Source organism: Pongo abelii, chromosome 1 (genome assembly GCF_028885655.2).
Source record: "Pongo abelii isolate AG06213 chromosome 1, NHGRI_mPonAbe1-v2.0_pri, whole genome shotgun sequence".
Taxonomy (NCBI): Eukaryota; Metazoa; Chordata; class Mammalia; order Primates; family Hominidae; genus Pongo; species Pongo abelii.
The window spans coordinates 222779036-222805099 of NC_071985.2; the positions used below are offsets into that span (position 1 = coordinate 222779036).

The 26064-nt window shown below is 49.4% G+C and overlaps 1 long non-coding RNA gene across 2 annotated transcripts; it reads left to right on the plus strand.

Annotated features, from left to right (window-relative positions):
- Nucleotides 1-1869: 1869 nt before the first annotated feature.
- LOC129052133 (uncharacterized) lies at nucleotides 1870-16524 on the plus strand. 2 transcript variants are annotated; one of them, XR_008516959.2, is made up of 6 exons: nucleotides 1870-2708; nucleotides 4181-4327; nucleotides 4725-5017; nucleotides 9410-9546; nucleotides 9892-9964; nucleotides 16218-16524. It is a non-coding gene; the product is annotated as an uncharacterized LOC129052133 (long non-coding RNA). The 2 variants fall into 2 exon arrangements; XR_008516960.2 differs by lacking the exons at nucleotides 9892-9964; nucleotides 16218-16524 and adding an exon at nucleotides 12795-12849.
- Nucleotides 16525-26064: the final 9540 nt, after the last annotated feature.

A 26064-nucleotide genomic window follows, 5' to 3' on the forward strand; every position in this document is an offset into this window, starting at 1 on the left:
GGTGACTACCCAGCCCCAAGGAGGTGGGGGATGTCCTTTCTTGGCCCCAAAGCCCAGCCCAGAGCTGAGGCCACCTGCCCTGGGTGAGACCCCGGAGATGTGGCAGAAAGAGCACTAAGCTGGGAGTCTGGAAAAGGCACTCTATTTTCAGTTCTAGTTGCGGTGTGACCTTGGGTTAGTCATTTCCCCTCTCTGGATCTTGGTTTCCTCATCCGTGGTTCTCAGACTGGGCTCTGGGAAACCATCAGGTTCCTTGAAGGTATCTCAGACATGGCTTTGTTTGGCAGGGGTGGGGCAGGCAGGCAGGGCTCTAGGCCCCAAACCCAGCTTCAGCCAGAGTAGCTTTGCTTTCATCTGCTAATATCTTGAGCTTCATGTAAAATGTCCTTTGAAGAAAGAACACTGCAGGTTTTTTTAAAAATTGAAAACCCTTGGCTTAGATGTTTTCTCCTGTCTCTTCAGGAGCCCAGACTTCAAAGTTGAGCAATTCTCAGTTGGCCAATCAGCCATCCTTAGTCATGGCCAAGCACCTAGCCCGTGCTGGCTGCTAGGGTGCCACAAAGAAGAATAAGAAGGCTGTATTTTCTTTCCAGGGGGCTTCCAGTCTAATCCTGGTGTGTCAGATATGTGGCACATGTGCCATTGTTCCTGACTGTATGCCCATGGCAGGCATTACTAATTGATCACAGTCCTCTCTCTCACAGAGGCCAACTGTGACCTCAAACCCTTTTTCAGCCTAGTGCTCTAAGCAGCCCCTACCAATCAATTGGCCCCATCACTTGAAATGACACCTCTCCCTCCCATCTATGTCTGTTCCAACAAACAAGTTTCCCAAAGCACAATGGGCTGCCTCACATGTTTATCCATTCATTCCACAGGTATTTATTCAGCACCTACTATATTCTGGACACTGTGCTACAGCTCCAGCAGTTCTTGTGGATCTTATAGTAGAGAAAGAGATGGATGATCAATGCGTAAACAAGTTAAAAACCAAATGGTTTTTAATAAATAGTGACACAGACAGTGAGAGTGAGCTGAGAAGAAAGGACAGGCTGGCTGCTCTACCATGGTGGACAGGACCGGCCTGAACACAAGGAAGTGGCGTATAAGGAGGTATCCCAAAAATGAGAAGGAAGTGGTCATGCAGAGGTCTAGGGAAAGAGCATTCTTCTTTTGAAGGGGAAGAATCTTGCTCTGTCACACAGGCTGGAGTGCAGTGGCGCGATTTCAGCTCACTGCAACCTCTGCCTTCCAGGCTCAAGCAATTCTTGTGCCTCAGCCTCCTGAGTAGCTGGGATTACAGGCACGCACCACTGCACCCGGTTAATTTTTGTATTTTTACATGGTTTCACCATGTTGGCCAGGCTGGTATCAAACATCTGACCTCAAGTAATCCACTCGCCTTGGCCTCCCAAAGTGCTGTGATTACAGGAGTGAGCCACCATGCCTGGCCAGAAAGAGTGTTCTTGACAGAGGTTTGAACAGCTGGTGCAACGGGCCTGGGGCAGGACAGGGCTCAGGGTTCAAGGGTTTGAGGGACAGCAAAGAGGTCCCTGGGGCTGGGATATAGGGGAGGAGAAGAGATACAGAGTAAGGTGGAAGACGCAGGCAGGGGCCGAATCTGTTGGGTCCCATGAACTGTCATTAGGAGTTTATTTGAGTCTAGGAGCAATGGAAGCCATTGGAGGGGAGTGGTGGGGTCTGATTTGTTCTAGAAAGATCTTCAGCAGCAGCTGGACCACTCTCTGCTGGGGGCCTGACAGATGAGACTTCTTTCCCTAGGGAGGAGTTAAGGAGTTTCTGAGCCCAGCATGGAGATTCTATATTCTTGCTGGCTACTGGTCAAACCCTGAAGAAGGCTGGATCTCAGTGTCTTCCCACCTCCACTTCTGGAAATTTCTACCTGGGGATTCTCCTCCCTTCATTTCGAAGGCTGTCCTGTGGCCCCCCCCGTAGTGCCCCACCTAGCCGACCCTCCTAGGTCCTCCATGCCCATAGCCTTTTCAACACTCTCACCCACCAAACTGCCCTTACCTGCGTCTCCCTCCTTGACTGTCCAGCCAGCTGTCTATGCTGATGTTGAAGGGGGTGGATTACCAGGGGTTGATTAGTAGGTTACCTGCCCCAGGCCATTCCTGGAGTGGAGAGGAAGGGGGCTGGGAGAGAGGTCCAGAAACACCACCTTCCCCCAAGGAACTCAGACTAGGAGAAGCAGGAATTTGGAAGCAAATACAGCAAACCACAAATCACGTTTCAAGTGGACACATCTATATGTGGGCCACTCTACAGGTCCAAGCCCATCCTTTCCCAAACCCCACCACACACACTAGGCCCTTTCACCAGCTCCTCTCAACCCAAGGCGGCCATGGAGCCCAAGAGGTGACCAACTGATTACAAAGGATCTATTACACACACATTCACGATTGCCTACAGATGAAATAAATAATGTGCCTTGCTCATCTACATAAGAGCATTTTCAAGGGCATTAAGATGCTGTTGTGGTTCACGAAGGAAAAGTTGATGTATGCATGTTGGCTGGATTCATAGTCGCTGCCATCATATTGAATGTTCTCAATCAATGAATGAGAAAGCACAGCTAATGTCATGTGGGGCCCCATGGACCAGATGGATGCCGAATGGAGGTGGCTTCACAGACGATGCTCATCATCGTGTTAGGCGGTGGGCAGGAGTAGCTCACAAAGAAACAGGTATGGCAAAGCCCGTGTTTGTAAAGATATAGGAAGAAAGCCCAGGAAAACCACAGCTCACAATAGTGAAAAGGTTTATAGGAATTTTAATTTTTTTCCTTTGTGCTCATAACCTTTTCTCAATATTCCACCATGGGCCCGGCATGGTGGCTCACACCTGTAATCCCAGCACTTTGGGAAGCCGAGACAGGCAGATCCCTGAAGGTCAGGAGCTCAAGACCAGCCTCGCCAATATGGCAAAACCCCATGTCTACTAAAAATACAAAAATTAGCCAGGCGTGGTGGCAGGCACCTGTAATCTCAGCTATTCAGTAGGCTGAGGCAGGAGAATCACTCGAACCCGGGAGGCGGAGGTTGCAGTGAGCCGAGATCGTGCCACTGCACTCCACCCTGGGCTACAGAGCAGGACTCCATCTCAAAAAATAATAAAAATAATAATTTCGCCATGAACCTGCATCACCTAAACCAAATTATATAAAAAGAGAGGGGCCCTCAAGGTGGAAAAGATGGGGAACTACAGGGCGCAGTAGAGAATCCATTCATCTTCCCTTGTACCCTACTAGGGGGGAGCAGAAGTGGAGCCCCTGGACCTGCCTGGCCCAGCCCCTAGTTCTGGAGCTGGGTGGGTGGAGATGAGCACAGGAAATGGTGCAGCAGGGCAGCTGGGGACCAGAGGGCTCCGGGCTTCAGGGCAGCTCTGAGGGTGCTCTCAGAGGCAGCCCAAGAGGGCACGAAACCCTCCGGCCACCATGGTGGCCCTGGGCAGACAGACACCCCCCACCCCCGCAAGGTTGCCGTGGTGGCTGGCTGTTCCACCATTAATCTCCCTCACACCCAAACTGGCCTTCTTGGGGCATAAAAGCATTGGCTCAAATGACCAAAAAAAAAAGTCCCTGTGTTCTGGTTCCAACCCGGGGAAAGAAAGTGTATATAAAACAGCTTCTTAACGGCAGCTCCAATGCTTTACGCCTTCCAGACTCTTTATTTCACTCCGCTGGCAAATTTCTCCCAACAATTACTGCCTTTGACAAGCCTGCCAGGCTGCAGTGGGCGGGCGGGCAGCTTGTCCTTCACATCCTGCCTGTGGGAGACACGGAGCCTGGCCTCCCTTGGGTAGGACGGACGATGGGAGACGGTGGCAGGGAAGCTGCCTGTGAGGCCCAGGCCCTACCTGCTGCTAAGAAGCCAGATGCGGATGTCAGCTTTCTTTCCCCAGACAGACTCCAAGCCTGAGGGTGTCTGAGAACAAAGAGCTGACTGGGATCCCCTGCCCAGTTGTCCCCCAGGAGTGGGAGCCTGGCCTGGCTCTAGATCTCTGGTCCCAGGTGCTGCAGGTGAATGGGCCTGTGTCACTCTTCATAGGCACTGACGTCAGGCATGGGCCTAGAAGAGGACGGAGAAAGTGTCCTCTGTGAGCAGCCTCAGGAACACCATGGTCAGGCCCCAGCCACCTGCTCTCTTCTCCCTTGCAGGCTGGAACAGGCTCCGAGCAGCCTCTATGAGCTGTTGAAGACAGCCCCTGGGGAGCTGGGTGCAGCTGGCAGCCAGCAGCAGGGCCAGGTTGGAACTGCAGGTGGCAGAGCGGACAACAGATGAGGCAGTGTTTTGTGCTTTCCTGGGTGAGAGGTTCAGCCCTTAATGGGTGACATGCCCTTCAGTCCGTTGTTCTGGGCTCAGCAGCCCGGCGATCATGAGGGGAGAGTTGCTCCCTGCACCGGAGAGTTCTAAGGCCTCCCTCAGGGGGAGGCCCACCGCCGGCCAGAGGGCCCCTCCACAGCAGCCTGGGATACTGGCCCAGGGGTCCGCAAAGCCAAGGGGGCAACATCAGCTGGTGGAACAGCTGCTTCTCAGGAGGGTTTGCTGCTGAGACACATCGATGGTGTCCCTGTGTATCACCTCGTGCCTAGGCGAGGGACCCCTTTGTGCAGCACACTCTTGTTGCAGACCAAAGACTTCGATTCTGGGCCAGTACTGGGCGCTCACCTTGATTTATCCCATGCATTGTCTCATATTTAGGGCACAAGTGAGTCATTCGTTCAAGACATCTCTGCTGAGCACCTAAGATGCACTGGGTGCCAGGGCTACAGTGGGGAGCAAGGCAGACAGGACAGCGGCCCTCCTGGGTCCCACCTCATTTACCTGCTAGCTTCCGGCCTGGCACACAGGAGGTGCTCCCTATAGTTCTTGCTCAAGACGACAGAAACTCATCTCCCTGCCCTCGGCCAATGCGTGGTCTTCTCCATTGATCATCTCCTCTGAAGGAGAGGACAGCAAAGAAGACACTGAGATTCCAACTGCCTCCCTACCAGGTAAGTTCTGAGGGTGCAAGGGGTGCATTAAGTTGGCCACTGCTCTATTCCCAGCATAGCACAGTGCCTTGCCCATCTACTCGTGTAGTCAGCAAGTGGATTTTGAGCACCTACTGTGTTAGGTACAATTTTAGAGGCAGGGGATAATAGATCAATGAACAAAACAAAGGCCCTACCCGTATGGAGGTTCATTCTTGGTGGGCAATGATAAACACATAAGTAAAATGGGCCGAGCGCAATGGTTCACGCTTATAAGTCCCAGCACTTTGGGAAGCTGAGGTGGGCAGATCTCTGAAGCTCAGGAGTTTGAGACCATCCTGGACAACATGGAAAGACTCTGTCTCTACAAAAAAGTACAAAAACTAGCCAAGCATGGTGGTGTGCACCTACTACTCCTAAATCCAGCTACTTAGGAGGCTGAGGTGAGAAAATCACTTGAGCCCAGGATGTCGAGGCTACAATGAGCCGAGATCCACGCCACTGCGCTCCAGCCGGGGTGACAGAGTGAGACCCTGTCTCAAAAAACTACATAAATAAAAACAATAAGTAAAATGATAGATGTTAAAGGCAGTAGATGCTGTGGAGAAAAATAAAGCAGGAAAGGAAGAGGAGTTGCAATCGGGTGTTCCATGGAGTTCAGTAGGGTGGCTAAGAAGTCCTCACTGGACAGGTGATACAGGAGCAAAGACTTGAGAGAAATAAGGACATGGGCTATGGGTTTATCTGAAGGCACCCTGAGGTGGTATTGTTTAGGGAACTGCATGGAGACTACTGTGGCTAGAGCAGGCAAGGGGGAGAAAGGAGGTGGGAAGGGGTGGAAACTCTACCAGGCTGTAGTGGGCTGAACAGTGGCTCCCAAATGATATGACAAGGTCCTCATCCTCAGAATCAGTTACTGGGAACTTATTAGGAAAAAGAGTCTTTGCAAGTATGATTAAATTAAGGATTCTAAGATGAGATCATCCTGGATGATCTGAGTGGGCCCTAAGCCCAATGACAAAGGTCCTTAACAGAGAGAGGCAGAGGGAGATCAGAGGCAGAATAAAGAGAAGACACAGGCGCACCGAGGGGACAGCCACGTGAGCACAGAGAGCATGTGATGCGGCCACAAGCCCAGGAGCACAACAGCTACCAGGAGCCGGAAGAGGCCACGAAGGATCCTCCCCTATGGAGAGGGTACAGCCCTGCTGATGCCAAGGGCCCGTTCAGGCTCCTGACTTCATTTGAGAGCAAGTCCAAAATAAAAGTAGGCAGGGCACAGTGGCTCATGCCTGTAATCCCAGCACTTTGAGAGGCCAAGGCAGGCAGATTGCTTGGGCCCAGGAGTTCGAGACCAGCCTGGGCAACATGGCAAAACCCTGTCTCTACAAAAAATACAAAAATTAGCTGGGTGTGGTGGTATATGAATGTAGTCCCAGCAACTAGGGAGGCTGAGGTGGGAGGATCGCTTGACGTCAAGCCATGATTTCACCTCATGCCACTGCATTCCAACCTGGATGACAGAACGAGACCCTGTCTCAAAAAAAAAAAAAAAAAAAGGAAAAGAGAAGAAAGTAAGTGGAAAAAGTTTATTGTAAAGCGAAAGTACAGTCAGAGCTGGGTGAGAGTGGGCTGCTGGGGAGCGAGACAGCCCTGATGACACTGGAGAAAGTCCTTTTATGGGAGTCTTACATGATTATTCCTGAAGGAGCGGGAACGGGCTTTGCTGTTAGGCATGTTCTGGGTGACCCCTGGAGGCGCATGCCCTACTGATATGCATGCTAGCACATACACGGCATGTCTCATTCGCATCTTAAATCTCCATCCAGGGCCGGGCACAGTGGCTCACGCCTGTAATCTCAGCACTTTGGGAGGCCGAGGCAGGTGGATCACCTGAGGGCAGGAGTTCGAGACCAGCCTGGCTAACGTGGTGAAACCCTGTCTCTATTAAAAGTACAAAAATTAGCCAGGCGTGGTGGCGGGCACCTGTAATCCCAGCTACTCAGGAGGCTGAGGTAGCAGAATTGCCTGAACCCAGGAGGTGGAGGTTGCAGCAGTGAGCCAAGCTTGCACCACTGCACTCTAGCCTGGGCAACAGAGGGAGAATCCATCTCAAAAAAAAAAGAAAACAACTCCATCCAGGGGTGTGCTTTTTGCTATTAAAATGAGCACAGGGGCCAGGCGCGGTGGCCCACACCTGTAATCTCAGCACTTTGGGAGGCTGAGGTGGGTGGATCACTTGAATCCAGGAGTTCGAGACCAGCGTGGCCAACATGGTGAAACCCTGTTTCTACTAAATATACAAAAATTAGCTGGCGAGGTGGCAGGCGCCTGTAGTCCCAGCTGCTTGGGAGGCTGAGGCAGGAGAATCACTTGAACCTGGGAGGCGGAGTTTGCAGTGAGCCGAGATCGTGCCACTGCACTCCAGCCTGGGTGACAGAGTGAAACTCTGTCTCAAAAAAAAAAAAACTATGAGCACAGGTCAGCCCAAGGACACTAATCATGGGTTTCTGGGATCGTGTGAATGTGAGGATTTCCCCCGCTGCTCCTCTCCCTCCTTGCCTCAGGATGTCCTAACCATGAGCCCAGGATACAGCTGATGCACTGTTGGGCAGTTTGTTCTCTCCGTCTCTTTGGCAAGTTTGTTCCCCTCTAAGGGGGGCTGTGACCACACTACCTATCTAACCTAACTCACTGACATCTTGATTTTGGACCTCTGGCCTCCAAAACTGGGAGAGGATACATTCTGTTGTTTGAAGCCACCACATCTCCTACAGAGGCCATAGCACGGCTGGAACTTTCACTCGGAGATGGGAATGCACAGGAGGTTTCGAGCAGAGGGAAGTCGTGAGCCGATGTATGTTTTACCAAGAGGCCCCCGGCTGCTGTGTCCTTCCAGCTGCGGGGAGGAAGGTCGGAGGAGCGGGAGAAGGGTTGGGAGGCAACTTCAGGAATCCAGACAAGCATCTGATGAGTCGGTATCAAGTGTTGAAGCGGAGCATGGGGTAGGCACTGTGGGGAACACAAAATGCCCCCAGGACCTGGTCCCTGCCTTCCACAGCTCATTGCCCAGGACAAAGCATGGAGCAGGAACTGCAAGCTACCAGGTTGTTTGCATGAAGAGACTGACAAGTGGTTGGGTGGCTACTCACAACATAGAGCGTAGGGATCGTTTACAATGTTCCAGGAACATGCATGGCCCCGGCACCTTGCTAAGCACTTTCCATGCGTTTTTCCCTTTTCATCCTCATTAGAATGATAGACGGTAGGTAGTGTTATCCCCATTTTGCAGATGGAGAAACTGAGGCTTGCTCAAAATCGTAGCGCTGGTGAGGAGAAATGCTAGAATTTGAATCAGTTCTGAGCCAGACGCGGTGGCTCACGCCTGTAATCCCACCACAGCCTGAGATGGGCAGATCACTTGAGGTCAGGAGTTCGAGACCAGCCTGGCCAATGTGGCAAAACCCAGTCTCTACTAAAAAACAAATTCCAAAATTAGCTGGGTATGGTGGTGCATGCCTATAGTCCCAGCTACTTGGGAGGCTGAGGCAGGAGAATCACTTGAACCCGGGAGGCAAAGGTTGCAGTGAGCCAAGATCACGCCACTACACTCCAGCCTGAGCAACAGAGCAAGACTCCGTCTCAGGAAAAAAAAAATATGTTGAACCAGTACCATCTAAGGCCAAAGCTGCGACTCTCCTGTGGCTGGAGTAGAGGGAGGGTGGTGGAAAAGGAAAGAGAGAAACTCAGCCTAGGTCACCCAGCAATAGGAGGCAGGGCTAGGACCCCAACCCAGGACCTCTGTGGTTCACAATGCACAAATTCACACTTGTAACTTACATGTCCTGTAAGTTACCTGCTGGAGCAGAAGAAAGCCTGCATTGGTGTTCCAAAGCAGAGGAGCTGGCCAAGGGTGGGTAGAGGGGTGTCTACTCCAAGCACATGGGACTCAAGTCTTCGGTAGCCTGACGGCATGGGCATGTGGCCTCAGACAGAGCAGGTGAGGCCCAGCCCACCTTGCAAACTGATTCCCAGGACTGTGGCTGCCGGCCCAAACCATCTCTACTGCCACCAGGCCCAGGCCAGTGAGAAGCCACAGATAAAGACCCGCAGCCAAGCCAGGAGCCACCTGGGCCTCGATCATTCACATGCGCCCCATCCCGCCACCTTCTCCCCTTTCTCCAGATTAATGTTATCAATGCAGCCTGAACAAACTTAGCCACATGTTGGCGGCTCATTTTTAATTTTTCCAAATACGCATCCTAATGATTATGCAGTTCTAAATAAGAAGCGATGGCAGGAGAGGAGAGTTTGCTCCAGTGACACAAGGAATGAGGCTTTACACGTTCTCAGCAGCTGCCTCAGGGACCCTCGCCCTCCGCCTTCTCGCCTGTGTTTTGTCTCTTCTTGTAGCTGTTCCTAATAACCACATCAGGCCAGAGACTGGAGCAGGGAGCTGACACCTTCCATAAAACAACCGTGGAGATCGGGCCCTGGGGAGGCCCAGCTGACGGGCAGAAGAGAAATGGAACATGGCATAGAAGCGGGCGGTGAGTCCAGCCTTCTGCATGGGGGAGCACACGCGTGGGCCCAGCTGGGTCTTGTCATGACCATGGCTACTGCCGGGGGGCAGAGCACGTCAGGTGGGAATGTCACGGGGCAGGACATAAAAATGGAGATCGTGGACACCGCCCCAACTCCTTCATCCCAGCTTGTTCTTAACGTACACACACACACGCATACGCACACACAGACACACACCCCCTCACTAAGCTCACCTGCAGCTCCATCCTCATAATTAACCATCTCATTAATTTCATAAACAGCAGTGAGCCATCATTTTGGAAACTTTAGGCCCCCTTTTTTTTGAGACAGAGTCTTGTTCTTTCACCCAGGTTGGAGTGCAGTGGTGTGATCTCAGCTCGAGAGATTCTCCTGCCTCGGCCTCCAGAGTAGCTGGGACTACAGGTGCGCACCACCATGCCCAGCTAATTTTTTGTGTTTTTAGTAGAGACAGGGCTTCACTATGTTGGCCGGGCTGGCCTTAAACTCCTGACCACAGGTGATCCAAACCAGCCTCGCCCTCCCAAAATGCTGGCATTACAGGCGTGAGCCACCGCACCCGGCCAAGATCCTTTTGATAATCTGATAAAAACTCTAGATTCTCTCCCCTGAAAAATGCACATACACACAAGTCCAGGTGGTTCACAGCCCCCCGAAGCCTATCAGGATCCCCAGGTAAGCTTTGAATATGATGCAGTGGTGAAGAGGGTGGATTTGAGGGTGATTCACCTGGGCTGGAATCTTGACTCCATCATTTACTGACAGCGAAGGATCTTCAGGCACATTATGTCACTTATCCAGGCCCCAGGTAGTGCATTTATCAGTGGAGATGGGATGATAGTATTAGTGCCTTCCTTGAGGGGCTGGAGACAAGCTAGATGGGTTCATCTGTCTTAAGTAATTAATACAGGGCCAGACACATTTAAAAAAAAAAAAGCTCAGGATATGTGGGGTATTATGATAATTAGGGGAAAGGACTTGGCAGAGAAGCATTTTAGTCCTGGTTCTGCACTAAACTGCTGTGTGGCCTCTAGCAAGTTACTGCCCCTCTCTGACCTTCAGTTTTTCCCTCTGTCAGGGGCATTCTTTGATTCTCTAATTTGTCAAAATCAGAGACATAGGGCTACATGCTTCTGGGGTAAAGAGACTCTGCCCTCACTCTCAAGGAGCCCATCTGTCTCTGCCCCATTGCTCAGCTGTGTGATAGGGACAACAGGAAGAGGAGGGAGTGAGCTGGGCTAGTCAGGGAGGGCTTCCTGAGGAGGTGTTGCCAGAGCTAGGATTTGAAAAGCAGGAAGAGATGCAGGGAGAGATATGGAAAACAGTATCCTGGGGTGAGTCCTAATGCCCCAGCTTTGCTTTCTGCTTGGGATCAGTGCTTTGTCGGCCACCACTTCCTCAACACCCTGCATCCGCCCTGCACATAGCAGGTGCTCATGAAATGCTTGCAGACAGGTAGGAAGGGCACACCTGTGTTCCCAGGCGCTGGTTCCTGCCTCCCTGAGTCTGCTGGTCCAGGCTCTGCACTCTGGGTCTGTCCCACAGCAGAGAAGACCACATTTCCCTGTGGGTATAAATGGTTGCAGAAAGTTATAACTTAATTAATTTAATTAAATTTTCTGTGTTGTATTCACAATGAAAGCTTCAGGTCTGGGGGGCAGGACCCTGGAAGATGAATTTAAAACACACACACACACACACACACACACACGCTTGCTTCACTGCCTGTACCTTGTCTGTAGCCACCTCCAGAGGCCAGATCTTGGGCCATGGCACAAGGAATGGGGGACCAAACCCTTGGATAAACCATTTCCTTTGTTTTCGCTGGAGGGTAAACCCAGACAAGCCCTGAGTCACCCATACGATGCACTGGGCTGGGGATGGGGTGGGGTGGGCGTGAGGGTAGCCTCTGAACTTGAGTTCCACACCGAATGCATAGCACCTAGACGCATGGCCTTGGGCAAGTCACTCCTTACCCTCTCGGAGCCTCAGTCTTCCCATCTGTAAAATGGAAATGAGTCATGATAAAGACCACAGATCATATTCACAGCTTGGCACAGAACAGCTGTGTACTAGTCCATTCTTGCACTGCTATGAATGAAGAAGTATCTGAATCTGGGTAATTTATAAAGAGGTTGAATTGGCTCATGGTTCTGCAGGCTGTATAGGAAGCATAGCAGCTTCTGCTTCTAGGGAGGCCTCAGGGAACTTACAATCATAGTGGAAGGCAAAAGGAGGTAGGCACATCTTACAGGGCAGAAACAAGAGGAAGAGAGAGAGAGAGAAAGAAGTATGTTGAAAGCTACACACTTTCAAACAACCAGATCTCGTGACAACTCACTGATGGCAGAGCTCAGAGAACAACCAGATCTCAGAGAACTCACTGATGGCCAGCCCGGCCAACATAGTGAAGCCCTGTCTCTACTAAAAACACAAAAAATTAGCTGGGCATGGTGGTGCGCACCTGTAGTCCCAGCTACTCTGGAGGCTGAGGCAGGAGAATCTCTCGAGCTGAGATCACACCACTGCACTCCAACCTGGGTGAAAGAGCAAGACTCTGTCTCAAAAAAAAAAGGGGGCCTAAAGCTTCCAAAACGATGGCTCACTGCTGTTTATGAAATTAATGAGATGGTTAATTATGAGGATGGAGCTGCAGGTGAGCTTAGTGAGGGTGTGTGTGTCTGTGTGTGCATGTGTGTGTGCGTGTGTGTGTATGTTTAGGCCAGGATGGTACTAAACCATTCATAAGAACTCCACCCCCATGATCAAATCACCTCCCACCAGACCCCACCTCCAACATCGGAGGTTACAATTCACCATGAGATTTGGGTGGGAACACTGATCCAAACCATATCAAGCTGCTATTCTTGCCCCTCAGGTGGAGGGTCTGAAGAAAAGCAGCAATTTACTCTTCAGTCCCACTGGAAGGGTGGGGGTGGTGAAGGTAGTGAGAGTTGGGGGAGGGGACTCCTGCTATTTAAGCCTCACAACAACCCTAAGAAGGCCCACTGATATGGTTTGGCTGTGTCCCCACTCAAATCTCATCTTGAATTGTAGCTCCCACAATTCTTATGTGCTGTGGGAGAGACCTGGTGGGAGATAATTGAATCATGGGGGCAGTTTCCCCCATAGTGTTCTCATAGTAGTGAATAAGTCTCACCAGATCTGATGGCTTTATAAGGGGTTTCCCCTTTCACTTGATTCTCATTTTCTCTATTGTCTGCTGCCGTCTAAGATGTGCCTTTTCACCTTCTGCCATGATTGTGAGGCCTCCCCAGCCATGTGGAACTGTGAGTCCATTAATCCTCTTTTTGTTTATAAATTACCCAGTCTTGGGTATGTCTTTATCATCAGTGTGAAAACAGACTAATACACCTACGTAGGATGAGGCTTATAGTACAGGTCCTACACCTTTCTAGGTTCTACCAACCTGAAACATTGGTATTATTCTACTATTGGCAGTAATAGCAACAGCATGTATAGGTTACATCCTATCATGAGGACAAATATCTTTGTGAGGGACAACAGTAATCACAAACCTATGATCAGCTCCCCATACGCTGGTACTAACCTGGTGGAATGAATCTGGGGCAGATTTTCAGTTGACAAAGCCCCCCTTCCACAATTCTTCACCTTCCACTTCATTTTCCCTTTTATCATCGCTGCCCTAGTAGCTGCTCACCTTCTATTTCTCCACAAAACAGGATCCAACAAACCATCAGGAATCTCATCAGATTCTGCAAAATCCCATTTCATCCATACTACACAAGCAAAGATGTCTGAGGCTTAACTGTCCTTCTACTGTGATTACTTGTCTGAGTCCTGTTTTCACCCTGACCTATCAGGAGACCCAGACAACTTTACCCCCAGCAAATCCCCTTAACACACCACCCGACGTTTAACCAATGTTAAACCAGAATATTTTCTATTTTCCTATGCAATCCATGCTTTCTTTCTTTTTTTTTTCGAGATGGTGTCTCACTCTGTCACCCAGGCTGGAGTACAGTGACATAATCTCAGCTCACTGCAACCTCCCTCTCCTGGGTTCAGGTGATCCTCCCACCTTAGCCTCCTGAGTAGCTGGGACTATGGGTGTGCACCACCATGCCTGGCTAATTTTTGTCTTTTTAGTAGAGACGGGGTTTCACCATGTTGGCGAGACTGGTATCAAATTCCTGACTTCAAGTGATCTGTCCACCTCAGCCTCCCAAAGTGCTTGGATTATAGGCATGAGCCACTGCACCTGACCCCCATGCTTTATTTATAATAAACTAGGAGGGGTTTTAGCCCTTGGCCTGGCTATAGGGTTGTGAACTTAAATATATATATGAATTTTAAAAAGGAGGGTTTATTTTCTATTAGGGGTAACAGCCTGCAAAGGTGGTCATCCCAAAGACTGGGAAGGTGCCTCCAATAAAGGCCATTGATGGTCACTCCGAAAGAGAGGGTGCATTAGGCCATTCTTACATTGCTATAATGAAATACCTGAAACGGGGTAATTTATAAAGAAACAAGCAAGGTTTCATTGGCCCATGGTTCTGCAGGCTGTACAAGCATGGCGCTGACATCACTCAGCTTCTCGGGAGGCCTTAGGGAGCTTTGACTCATGGTGGAAGGTGAAGTGGGAGCAAGCATGTCCCGTGGTGAAAGCAGGAGCAGGGGAGTGGGGCATGAACTTTTAAATGACCCGATCGTGTGTGAACTCAGAGCAAGAGCTCACTCATCACCGAGGGGATGGCCCAAGCCATTCATGAAGGATCCAACCCCATGGTCCAAACACCTCCCACCAGACCCCTGCTCCAATGCTGGGGATTACATTTCAATACAAGATTTGAGCAGGGACAAATATCCAAACTCCATCAGAGGGGTTCGGGGGGAAGCTTTATGCTGAATGGGTTGGCGAAACATACATATTTAACAGGTTACAGGAAGAGCTATGAGTATTTATGAAGGTGGTCCCGACACAAGTATATTGAATAAACATGTGTGTTACGTATGACCCATGTTCACTTTGGGGTAGAGACTTAACATTTAAATGTTTTGTAATTAGGCCGTATATGTCGAAAGGTCTTTTTAGGACATGAAGGTACTCAAGTGTGCAGCCTCTGTAAACCAGCCAGAACTGGTCTGTGGAGGGTGGTCTTTCTATCGGGAGAAAGTTGTTGCAATCAGTCTCTTGTGCTATGAAAGCTGCAGTTATGGCTGGCGGAATAGGGGCTTAGTTAGTGTCTGCGAGCTGAGTGAGTTGTAATTGTCTTAATAGTATTTATCTTGAGGCCAGTGCTTGTTCAGCTGTAAAAAAAAGAAAACCTTGTGGCAGTCAGAATATAGTTTTTTGTTTGTTTGTTTGTTTGTTTTTGTTTGTTTTTGAGATGGAGTTTTGCTCTTGTTGCCCAGGCTGGAGTGCAATGGTACGAACTCATCTCACTGGAACCTCCGCCTCCCGGGTTCAAGTGATTCTCCTGTCTCAGCCTCCCAAGTAGCTGGGATTACAGGTGCCTGCTACCATGCCCAGCTAATTTTTGTATTTTTGGTAGAGATGGGGTTTCACCACATTGGCCAGTCTGGTCTTGAACTCCTGAGCTCAGGTGATCCACCCACTTTGGCCTCCCAAAGTGCTGGGATTACAGGCGTGAGCCACCGCACCTGGCCCTATAGTTTATTTTTTAAGTGCAGGGGTACATGATTTAACCCTTGCCTGGCATGGCTTTAGGTCTTATTTATAATTTAGCACCTTATTGCCACAAAGAATCTGTCTTGTCAGTCTTATCATTTCCATTTTAGCCTTAATGCTGGTCAGTATCTAAACCACAAAACGGAAGGAGGTACAATGAGGCATGACCAACCTCCTGTTCCATCATGACCCATAACTGAGTTTTAAGGTTTTTCTGGGGTCCCCTTGGCCAAGAGGGGATCTGTTCAGTCAGTGGGGGACCTTGGGATTTTATTTTTGGTTTACAGTGTTATATTAGGGTCTTAACAAAGCCTCTCTTTTTGGAGTCCTTTGTCGATTATGTAGCTTAGACCACGTAACACTGTGTAGGAAAACACGTTAACCTCAATCAAAGCTAACTTGAGACCTTCTGGAGTTCCCTGGTGGATCAGCTTATAAAATGCAGGAAGGAATATCGACCCAAGTATATTCGCTGCTCCTGGGTGCGTGGCCTCAGAACTGCAAGGACGTGGCTGGGAACAAGCCCGCTATGGACAGAGGGATGAACTTGGGTTTTCTCGGGACTGAAAGTCCCAGTACTCCCCTCAGTTCCGGGCAAGCCAGGACAGATGATCACCCTATTTACAGAGCACTGTGCCAGCAGTGTGTGTCTCAGCTGAGGCGAGTGTCACACATACCCAGTGGATGAATAGAAAACATAACCTTTCTTATTCTGAAGCAGACAGGAAGCTGTAACTTGGGTTGAAATTCCCAGTGACAGCAACACACAGGACTCAAAAGGCACTGAGTCTCAGATCCCTAGAAACAGGAGTCTGCTGACTCCCAAGATCCAGTGGGGAAGGCCCCAGAAAGGGGCTTGAGCAAAATAATTTCATGAAATGCATTAAATGGAAAAATTCACATTTCTAAATTAGCACACCTTATTTTAGATATGTGGTATTTAATAGACACACAATTAAACTAATACATAACTACTTTTTCCAGTGGCACAGGAAAATAGACATTTGAGTTCTCCCTGGGAAAATGGAGAATCCCTTTCCATTCAGGGCCCACTTGCTGTCTTGGGGGGCTCTTCAGCACCTCGCCTGCCACCCCTGGGTGGCATGGATGTTGTGGATAACTTGGATCTCTTCATGCTGGACAGGAGAAGAGATTCATTCCCTCATTCATTCAACAAATATTTGATGAACATTATGCACCACGGACTTGGGACGCAGCGATGAAAAAAAAGCTCACGGTCCCCGCTCTCATGAGCTGACATTCCAGTGGGATTCTCAGAAAATAAATTCACAAATAAATGAAATGTGTATTGATTTAGTGAAACAGGCGAGACAGAACAAAACACAGCATGGCAGAGGGGTGGGAGAAAGGAGTGAGGAAGGCAGGTGACTCTTTTTTTTTTTTTTTTTTTTTGAGACAGAATCTCACTCTGTCACCCAGGCTGGAGAGCAGTGATGGGATCTCGGCTCACTGCAACCTCCACCTCCGGGTTCAAGTGATTCTCCTGCCTCAGCCTCCCGAGTAGCTGGGATTACAGGCATGTGCCACCATACCCAGGTAATTTTTATATTTTTAGTAGAGACAGGGTTTCACTATATTGACCAGGCTGGTCTCGAACTCCTGACCTCAAGTGATCTGCCAGCCTCGGCCTCCCAAAGTGCTGAGATTACAGGTGTGAGCCACCACGCCTGGTCTGGGGTTGACATTTTAGAAGGAGGCAAGGGAAGGCTTCACTGAAGAGGGACATTTGAGTAAAGATCTGAGAAAGGGAGGGAAGTGGGGCTGAATAGATTTCTGGGGAAACAGAATAGCTCAGGCAGGGGGAGCAGCAAGTGCCAAGGCCCTGGGGCAGGGGCATGCCTAGGGCATTGGAGGAGTGGCAAGGAAGCAGGCCTGGAGAAAATAGGGAAAGTGGAAGGCCGCACAGTCAGAGACAAAGGGAGAGGCTAGATCATATGAAACCTCACAGGTGGCAATAAAACTCTGGCTTTTATTTTGAGAGAGATGAGAAGCCATTTGAGGGTTTTTAGGAGAGAAGTCACATGATTTGATTTATGTTTTATAGGATTCCTCTGGCTGTTGGATGGAAAATACAGTGAAGGAGCCAGGGCAGAAGTACAGAGACTAGTTAGGCAGTGATTGCCTTCAGAGGGTCAGAGGGTTGTAACCCTGGAAGTGGAAAGAACTGACCGGATCCTGGATATATTTTGAAAGTAGAGGCCAGACAGGGTGGCTCATGCCTAGAATCGCAGCACTTTGGGAGGCCGAGGGGGGCGGATCACCTGAGATCAGGAGTTTGAGGCCAGCCTGGCCAACAGGGTGAAACTCTGTCTCTACTAAAAATAGAAAAATTAGCCAGGTATGGTGGCACGCGCCTGTAGTCCCAGCTACTTGGAAGGCTGAGGCAGGAAAATTGTTTGAACCCAGGAGGCAGAGTTTGCAGTGAGCCAAGATCATACCATTGCACTCCAGCCTGGGGGACAGAGCGAGACTCCATCTCAAAAAAAAAAAAAAGAAAGAAAGAAAGTAGAGCAGACAGGATGTGCTGATGGATTGGATGCAGAGGATGATGTAATGAGGGGGGTCAAGAATGACTTTTGGCCTGGGCAACTGGAAGCATGCAGTTGCCACACCCAGGTGGGAGAAGAAGAGGGTGGAGAGGGTTTGGGGGAAAGCTCAGAAGCTCAGTTTTGTGTATGCTAGGTTTGAAATGTCTTTAATCCACCAAGTGGAGATGTGTAGGCAGCTGGAGGTGTAAGTCTGGAGTTCAGGAGGCACACTGGGACTATAAGCAGGCATTCAGGGATTATCAGCATTTGGATGATGTTTGAAGCTATGATCTTGGCTGAGATTATTTAGGGAGTGAGTGTAGATAGAGAACAGAAGGTCCAAACACTGAGCCCAGGGCACTAAACACTTAGAAGTCAGGTTGTTAACCATCTGATCTTTGACAAACCTGACAAAAACAAGAAATGAGGAAAGGATTCCCTATTTAATAAATGGTGCTGGGAAAACTGGCTAGCCATATGTAGAAAGCTGAAACTGGATCCCTTTCTTACACCTTATACAAAAATTAATTCAAGATGGATTAAAGACTTAAATGTTAGACCTAAAACCATAAAAACCCTAGAAGAAAACCTAGACAATACCATTCAGGACATAGGCATGGGCAAGGACTTCATGACTAAAACACCAAAAGCAATGTCAACAAAAGCCAAAATAGACAAAGGGGATCCAATTAAACTAAAGAGCTTCTGCACGTCAAAAGAAACTACCATCAGAGTGAATGGGCAACCTACAGAATGGGAGAAAATTTTTGCAATCTACTCATCTGACAAAGGGCTAATATCCAGAATCTACAAAGAACTCAAACAAATTTACAAGAAAAAACAACCCCATCAAAAAGTGGGCAAAGGATATGAACAGACACTTCTCAAAAGAAGACATTTATGCAGGCAACAGACACATGAAAAAATGCTCATCATCACTGGTCATCAGAGAAATGCAAATCAAAACCACAATGAGATACCATCTTACGCCAGTTAGAATGGCGATCATTAAAAAGTCAGGAAACAACAGATGCTGGAGAGGATGTGGAGAAATAGGAACGCTTTTACACTGTTGATGGGAGTGTAAATTAGTTCAACCATCGTGGAAGACAGTGTGGTGATTCCTCAAGGATCTAGAACTAGGAATACCATTTGATCCAGCAATCCCATTACTGGGTATGTTCCCAAAGGATTATAAGTCATGCTACTATAAAGACACATGCACACGTATGTTTATTGCGGCACTATTCACAATAGCAGAGACTTGGAAGCAACCCAAATGTCCATCAATGATAAAAGGATTAAGAAAATGTGGCACATATACACCATGGAATACTATGTAGCCATAAAAAGGATGAGTTCATGTCCTTTGCAGGGACATGGATGAAGCTGGAAACCATCATTCTCAGCAAACTATCACAAGGACAGAAAACCAAACACCACATGTTCTCACTTATAGGTGGGAATTGAACAGTGAGAACACTTGGACACAGGGCAGGGAACATCACACACTGGGGCCTGTCGGGGGGTGGGGGGCTGGGGGAGGGATAGTATTAGGAGATATACCTAATGTAAATGACGAGTTAATGGGTGCAGCACACCAACATGGCACATGTATACATATGTATCAAATCTGCACACTGTACACATGTACCCTAGAACTTAAAGTATAATAAAGAAAAAAAAAAAGAAGTCAGATTGTTGAGCAGAGGGGCGGAGAGGGAGCAAACAGAGACAGACAGGAGGAGAAACCAGGAGCCAGTGTCCTGGAAGCCTCAGGAAGAACAGGTTCAAGGAGAAGACAATGACGAGAGTCAAAGGCAGCCGATGGAACAAGGACAAAGAGGACCAAGCGTCCAGCATGGAACAGAGCGATGAAGAGGGCATCAGTGACCTTGACAAGGGCAGTTTTGATGGAGCAATGCAGGTAAAGCCTGATTGGGTGGATTCAGGAGAGACTGGGAGGAAAGGAATTGGAGACAGCAAGTCAGAACTCTTCCCTGTAAAGGGAAAGAGAAATGGTGTAGCACAGAGGAGAGGAGCATGGTTGAGAGAAGGTTATTTTCTTAAGATGGGGAAAATGATAGCATGCTTATGGCATTGGAAATGACCCAGGAGAGAGGGGAAATTGATGACGCCAGAGAGTGCAAGAGGAGAGAATCACTGTCCTCTAGTAGGGAGAGGATGGGACAAGGACATAGGCGGATAGCAACCTGGCTCTGGGGGAGCAGGAGCCCTGGGGTCCCAGGCCTGCTCCCAGGACCTGTCTTTTGATGCTCCTGAGCACCCAGCACAGGACCGACTCACAGATGGTGGGTCAATGGGCAAATGTGAGGCAACTCAGTGTACGTCTTGCAAGAATTTTTAAAAGCAAGCTCTGGACCCAGATAAACTGAGGTGCAAATCCTTATTCTGCCACCCAGCAGCTGGGTGACCTTGAGCACATTTCTTGACTTCTCTGAGCTTCAATTTTCTTCTCTAAAATGAGGCAAATAATGGAACCTACTTCACGGGCTCATAAAAAGATTAAGACAATCATCATGCACATAGAGCTCTGAACATGGTACCTGCAACGGGGGAAAGTGCTCTGGAGGGGTTAACTATCCTCATTATAAGCAGTTCAATAATTCCCCCATCCAGGCTCATCCAGAGTTTAATAAAATCCAGCATGTAAAAGGAAATGAGTGTAGCTATAAAATTGCAATGCACACACCCCACGATCACTCACAATTGCCCTAACTGCTAATGACCCTCTGGCTGCTGCAGCAGTGAGACAGCCCTGGAGGCCACACTGTTCCCAGATATAATGCCCCCCAGCCTCTTCCCTACAAGGAAGCATGTGGGATGAGTGACAGTGACCTTATTAGACAGAGAACATTAAATCTACTCTACTTGATTTTTTTTCTTTCTTTTTTTTGAGACAGAGTCTTGCTCTGTGGCCCAGGCTGGAATGCAGGGATGCCATCTCGGCTCACTGCAACCTCCACCTCCTGGATTCAAACGATTCTTCTGCCTCAACCTCCCGAGTAGCTGGGATTACACGTGTGCGCCACCATGCCCACGTAATTTGTTTGTGTTTTTAGTAGAGACAGGGTTTCGCCATGTTGGCTAGGCTGGTCTCAAACTCCTGGCCTCAAGTGATCCACCTGCCTCAGCCTCTCAAAGAGCTAGAATTACAGGCATGAACCACCGCACCCAGCTGTATATTTTTTAAGCAAATTACTCACAACAGTTGGTACATCAATGATTATCAGTGGCACATTACTTGAGCGTACTTGCAACTGACCTGCATATGAGGGTGGCAAGCAGACTGCAGTGCTAGTTAGGAGAAACAAGCCAAACACTGGGGGAGCAGAGGGGGCTTATATCACTTCTGGGAGCCCCAGTCCAGCCTCCTTCCAGGGCACTAGCAGGCCCTGCAGTCCTGAGTCTTGGCAGTCTGGGAGAAGGGGACGGGCCTCCTCCTGAGAAGAGGAGCCTGACCCCACCAGGCCTAAAGAAAACAATTACATTTGCATTTCATTTGAAGTTGAGACAACTGCTGCTGTGGGCTAATGACGGGCCAATTGATTACCAGAAACGTATGTGTGGAAGAGGAATCATTCATTACGCAGGAGTTGCAGCTCAGATGTCAAGCAGCTGTCGGCAATTCCTGGCCTTTTGGAGTCTGGGGAGCTGCCAGGATATCTTTGCTCGGGAAATGAGTCCCCAGGATGGGGCTCAGTGTCCCAGGTCTCACTACCTTCTCAACTTCCTCTGTAAATAGGGATAATAGGGGCCAGCTGAGTTCACACTCAATCAACACTTAGTGAGTCCCCACTCTTGGCAAGATGCTGTGTCTTAGGATACAGAAAGGAATAAGACACAGCTCCAATCTCAGAGCACTCTGTAGACCTTGCTGAGAGCTGCAAAGCAGCGGGCCCAGGGAGCCATGGAGGCTCAGCGGAGAGGATCCTCCTGGAGACTGGGATGGGATGAGGAAGTTGAGGGAAGGCTTCCAGGAAGAGGTGACATTTGAGCTGAGTCCTAAAGAGTGAGGAGGAGTTGGCCAGGAGATGAAGGGCGTTTCAAACAGCCGGACCAGCATGGGCAAAGGCTTGGAGGCCATAGAAAGTCTGGGACATTTGGGAAATTGAAAGTGACTTGTTTAGGCTGGAGCACGGGGAGCATGTGAGTTGCTGTGGCTGAGGGGTCAGCAGGGGCCAGATCGTAAAAGGTGCTATGGACCAAGGGGAGGAGCTGGAGCTTTGTCCCCTGGGCTGCTGCAGATGGGTGACTGGGGAGGCTTGCAGGAGACACACCTGAAGGGTAGCGAGCACAGCAGGACTGGCCAGAGGGAAACTGATCCGAGATCACTGCAGGACTGGCCAGAGGGAGAAGCCGATCCTCAGTCGTTGCCCCTAAGATCTGAGCTGATCCTGTGAAGGGCTCTGGACCTGGACTGGTCCCTACAGAGGTCCCAAATAGAGGCAAGGGAACAGACATTTGTATAGTCACATCTGTCATTGTCAGGGGGCCTGCAGGGAGGGGTGGGGTAGGGTGTGACATTGATCAAGACAGGTCTATAGGCCAAAGGCAATGCTCTGTGAGGGGCACAGTTTTGAGCTATCAGCAGCTTCTAATTCCAGCAGCTAGGGGTGGGTGCATGCCCTGGAAGAGGGTACCTGGGTGGAGACTGCAGTACCCGTTATACCTTGTGTGACCTTGGAAAAGCCCCTTCTCCTCCCTGAATCTCAGGATCCACAACTGGAAAAAAAAAAGTTTGGGACCTGTGGTAGGCAGAACAATGGTCCCCAAAAGATGTCCACATCTTATTCCTGGAATGTGTGACTAGATGACCTTCCATGGAAAGAGTTTTTGCAGATGTGAGTGAATTAAGGACTAAAATGGGGAGATTATTCTGGATGGCCTGGGTGGATCCAGTCTAATCATCCAAGTCCTTAAAAAGGAGAACTTCTTACTTCTGTGGAGATAGATATGGTCTTCCCGGCTTTGAAGATGGACAAAAGCGAATGATTCCAGGGATTCCAGTGGCCTCTAGAAGCTGGAAAAGGGAAGGAAACAGATTTTCCCCTAGAGCCTCCAGAAAGGTGTGCAGCTGTGCCAACACCTTGATTTCAGCCCGGTGAAATCCATGTCAGGCTTCTGACCTTCAAAACCATAAGGAAATACATTTGTGTTGCTTTAAGCCACTAAGTTTGGGGTGATTTGTTACAGCAGCCACATGAAACTAATACTTAATCCAAGTCTAGGGGCAGCTCGTGAGATCTGATGGATTGCAGACATGCACACAGACCCTAGACCTGCATCGTCTGTCGAATTTTCTTTGATGATGATTTTGTTCTATGTCTGTGTTGTCCAATACACCAGCCACAGGCCATGTGTGGCTCTTGAGCACTTGAAATGTGGCTAATGCAGCTGAGCAACTGAATTTTTAATTTTCTTTGATATTAACTTAAATTGAAATAGTCACATATGGCCGGTGGCTACTACACTGGACAGAAAGTTCTATTAGATGGCGCAGCTTAGAGGCTGAGGACTGAAGTTCAGGGAAGAAACCGCCCGCAGCAAGAGGTCGGAGGTCCTCATCCTCTATTCACTTTGAAGAGTCCAGATATCTGCAGAACAGTTTTCTTTCCTCCACTCCCTCCAGTGGTCTGGCTAATTGGATAAGGACTTCCCCATATCCTTGTCCCTTAGAGAGCCCCACTCTCCTGTGCTGTGCAGACGGGGGCAACTTGCCACCTTCGAGAGAAAGCTAAGGGTTGTCTGCAACGAGGCTGTGCCGGTCAGTGGAGCTGTTGGCAGCAGACATCTCAGAGAAGACGAGGCTCGGGCATAGCTGCCCTGGCCCAGGGCTGTGGTCTGTGGTTTGGAGAAAACCGAGGCAGTTTCTCTTGGTGCTGGGCTGCAGATGGCACCCAGCTCCCAGCAGGGGCTCTGGATTTCTTGCAGCTAAAAGAATGTCCAACATTACTAAGAAGCAGCCTCGCATTCTCACAGTTATTTGCGACCCCTAGGAGGTTAGAGCAGCTGGAAAGGACCTCAGGATGTAACACCCTGAAAGCAAGGTGACACCCTCAGAATATCATTTTTCTGGGGGTGTCAATAGTTTAAACAGATTTTTTTTTTTTGAAACGGAGTCTCACTGTGTCACACAGGCTGGAATGCAGTGGCGCCATCTCGGCTCACTGCAACCTCCGCCTCCCGGGTTCAAGCGATTCTCCTGCCTCAGCCTCCTGAGTAGCTGGGATTACAGGTGTGTGCCACTACGCCCGGCTAATTTTTGTATTTTTAGTAGAGACAGGGTTTCACCATGTTGGCCAGGCTGGTCTTGAACTCCTGACCTCAAATAACCCGCCCTCCTCGGCCTCCTAAAGTCCTGGGATTACAGGTGTGAACCACTGTGTCTGGCCTCAACAGGTTTTTAAAGGGATCTGGGACTCCCTAAAAAGTTAAGAAACATTCTGCCTCCTCACAGCCTTGTAGACTCCTCCCCTCTGCTCTCCAATCCCTCATCCCCCAGCTCTGCCTCCTAGAAATATCTCCCCAGGCCTGTTCCCCCGGGACCATTTTTCTCTCCCTCCCATCCCCCACCTGCTCCACCTGGGCCTGGCTCTCCTCCCTGCTCCTGACAAAGCTCGTCAATTCTGGAGGAAAAAGCCAGGCATCCTTTGCACTTCTTGGGGCAGACAAAGCAGGGTGAGGAGGGGGGCGCGTGTACAAACAGACTGATCTCCAGAAGAAAGGAATTACGCGAATTACAATTGATTTTCCACTGTTAATGAAGCATGAACCCGTGTGATTGCATCTTGAAAAGATTTATAATTATTCATTGAATCTTGGAAGATAATTAAACTTCATTAAACACAGACATGACAAGCTTTCAGAGCAAGCCGAGACCTCCATGCAAGGCTCCACATCGGAGCAAGAGATACAAGGCTGGGCTCCAGTTGAGGAGGAGAAGGAGGAGGAGGGGGAGGAGGAGAAGGGGGAGAAGGAGGGAAGAAGAAAGAGGGAGGAGGGAGGAGGAAAGAGGGAGGAGGGAGGAGGAAAGAGGGAGAAGGGAGGAGGAAAGAGGGAGGAGGGAGGAGGAAAGAGGGAGGAGGGAGGAGGAAAGAGGGAAGAGGGAGAGCTGTCACGAAAGAGTCACAGCTAGAAATGCAGCCAATCTTGGGTCTTCCAATTTCTCTCCCTACCCTTTAGGGACACCTCCTGGGGAACCTCCACCTACTGCCATCCTCCCCTATGTATGCCCATCCCTCCCTCTCAGCAGAGGAGGAATACTGGGAAGGGTGAGGACAGCCTCTGCTGTCCTGCTGTGAATCCCTGCTGAGTCCAGGACCAGGGCCATGGCAGTGGCGGAGGGGGCTGGGCGAGGGAGGAAATGGAGGAGAGGAAAATAAAGGAAGGGTGGTGGGTCCCAAAGCACGTGTGTGTGTGTGTGTGTGTGTGTGTGTGTGTGTGTGTGTGTGGTGCCTGCTTTGTGAGATTACAAATTCATGCATTTTGGAAACCCTGTGGAAGGAGGAGGCTGCCAAACTGCTAACAGTGTTTACCTTGGTGGGGAGCAGAGAAAGCGGTGGGATAAAGAAGGGAGAGAATTTCAGTTTTTCTCCATAATGTGCTACTTTGGTGTTTAATTGCACAGTGGGTCAACCTAGGTTCAGATACAACACGTGGTCGGCCATGTGCTTCACACCAATATGTTGGCCCACGACAGCCACATAGACGATGGTGGTCCCTTAGGATGATAATACCATATATTTACTGTACCTTTCTTATGTTCACATATGTTGCGATACATGAATACTAGGGTGTTACAGCTGCCGAGACCATTTGGCACACACACGCTGTGCAGGTTTGCAGCCTAGGAGCAATGGGCTCTACCACAGAGCCTAGGTGTAGAATAGGCTACGCCATCTAGGTGTGTGTAAATACACGCTATGACGTTCACACAACGACGAAATCACCTAATGATGCATTTCTCAGCCTGTGACCCTGTCATTAGCAACGCATGACTATAATTTAAAAAATTTTAAAATACATATAGCCAGGATCTGTTCAGCACATATTCATGATTGAGGGCCAGGCTCTGAGCTAAGTGTGCTGGGGACAAAGACATGGCTCAGACCATACTGGACCCTCCTCAGGGAGTGCACAGCAGTGCGCATGTGCGTGTGTGTGTGTGTGTGTGTGCGCGTGTGCACTCATACAATGCATGACTGTTCGGGCTGATTGTAAAGACTATTGTAGGGAGGTAGCCTTGCTTCTGCCTTACT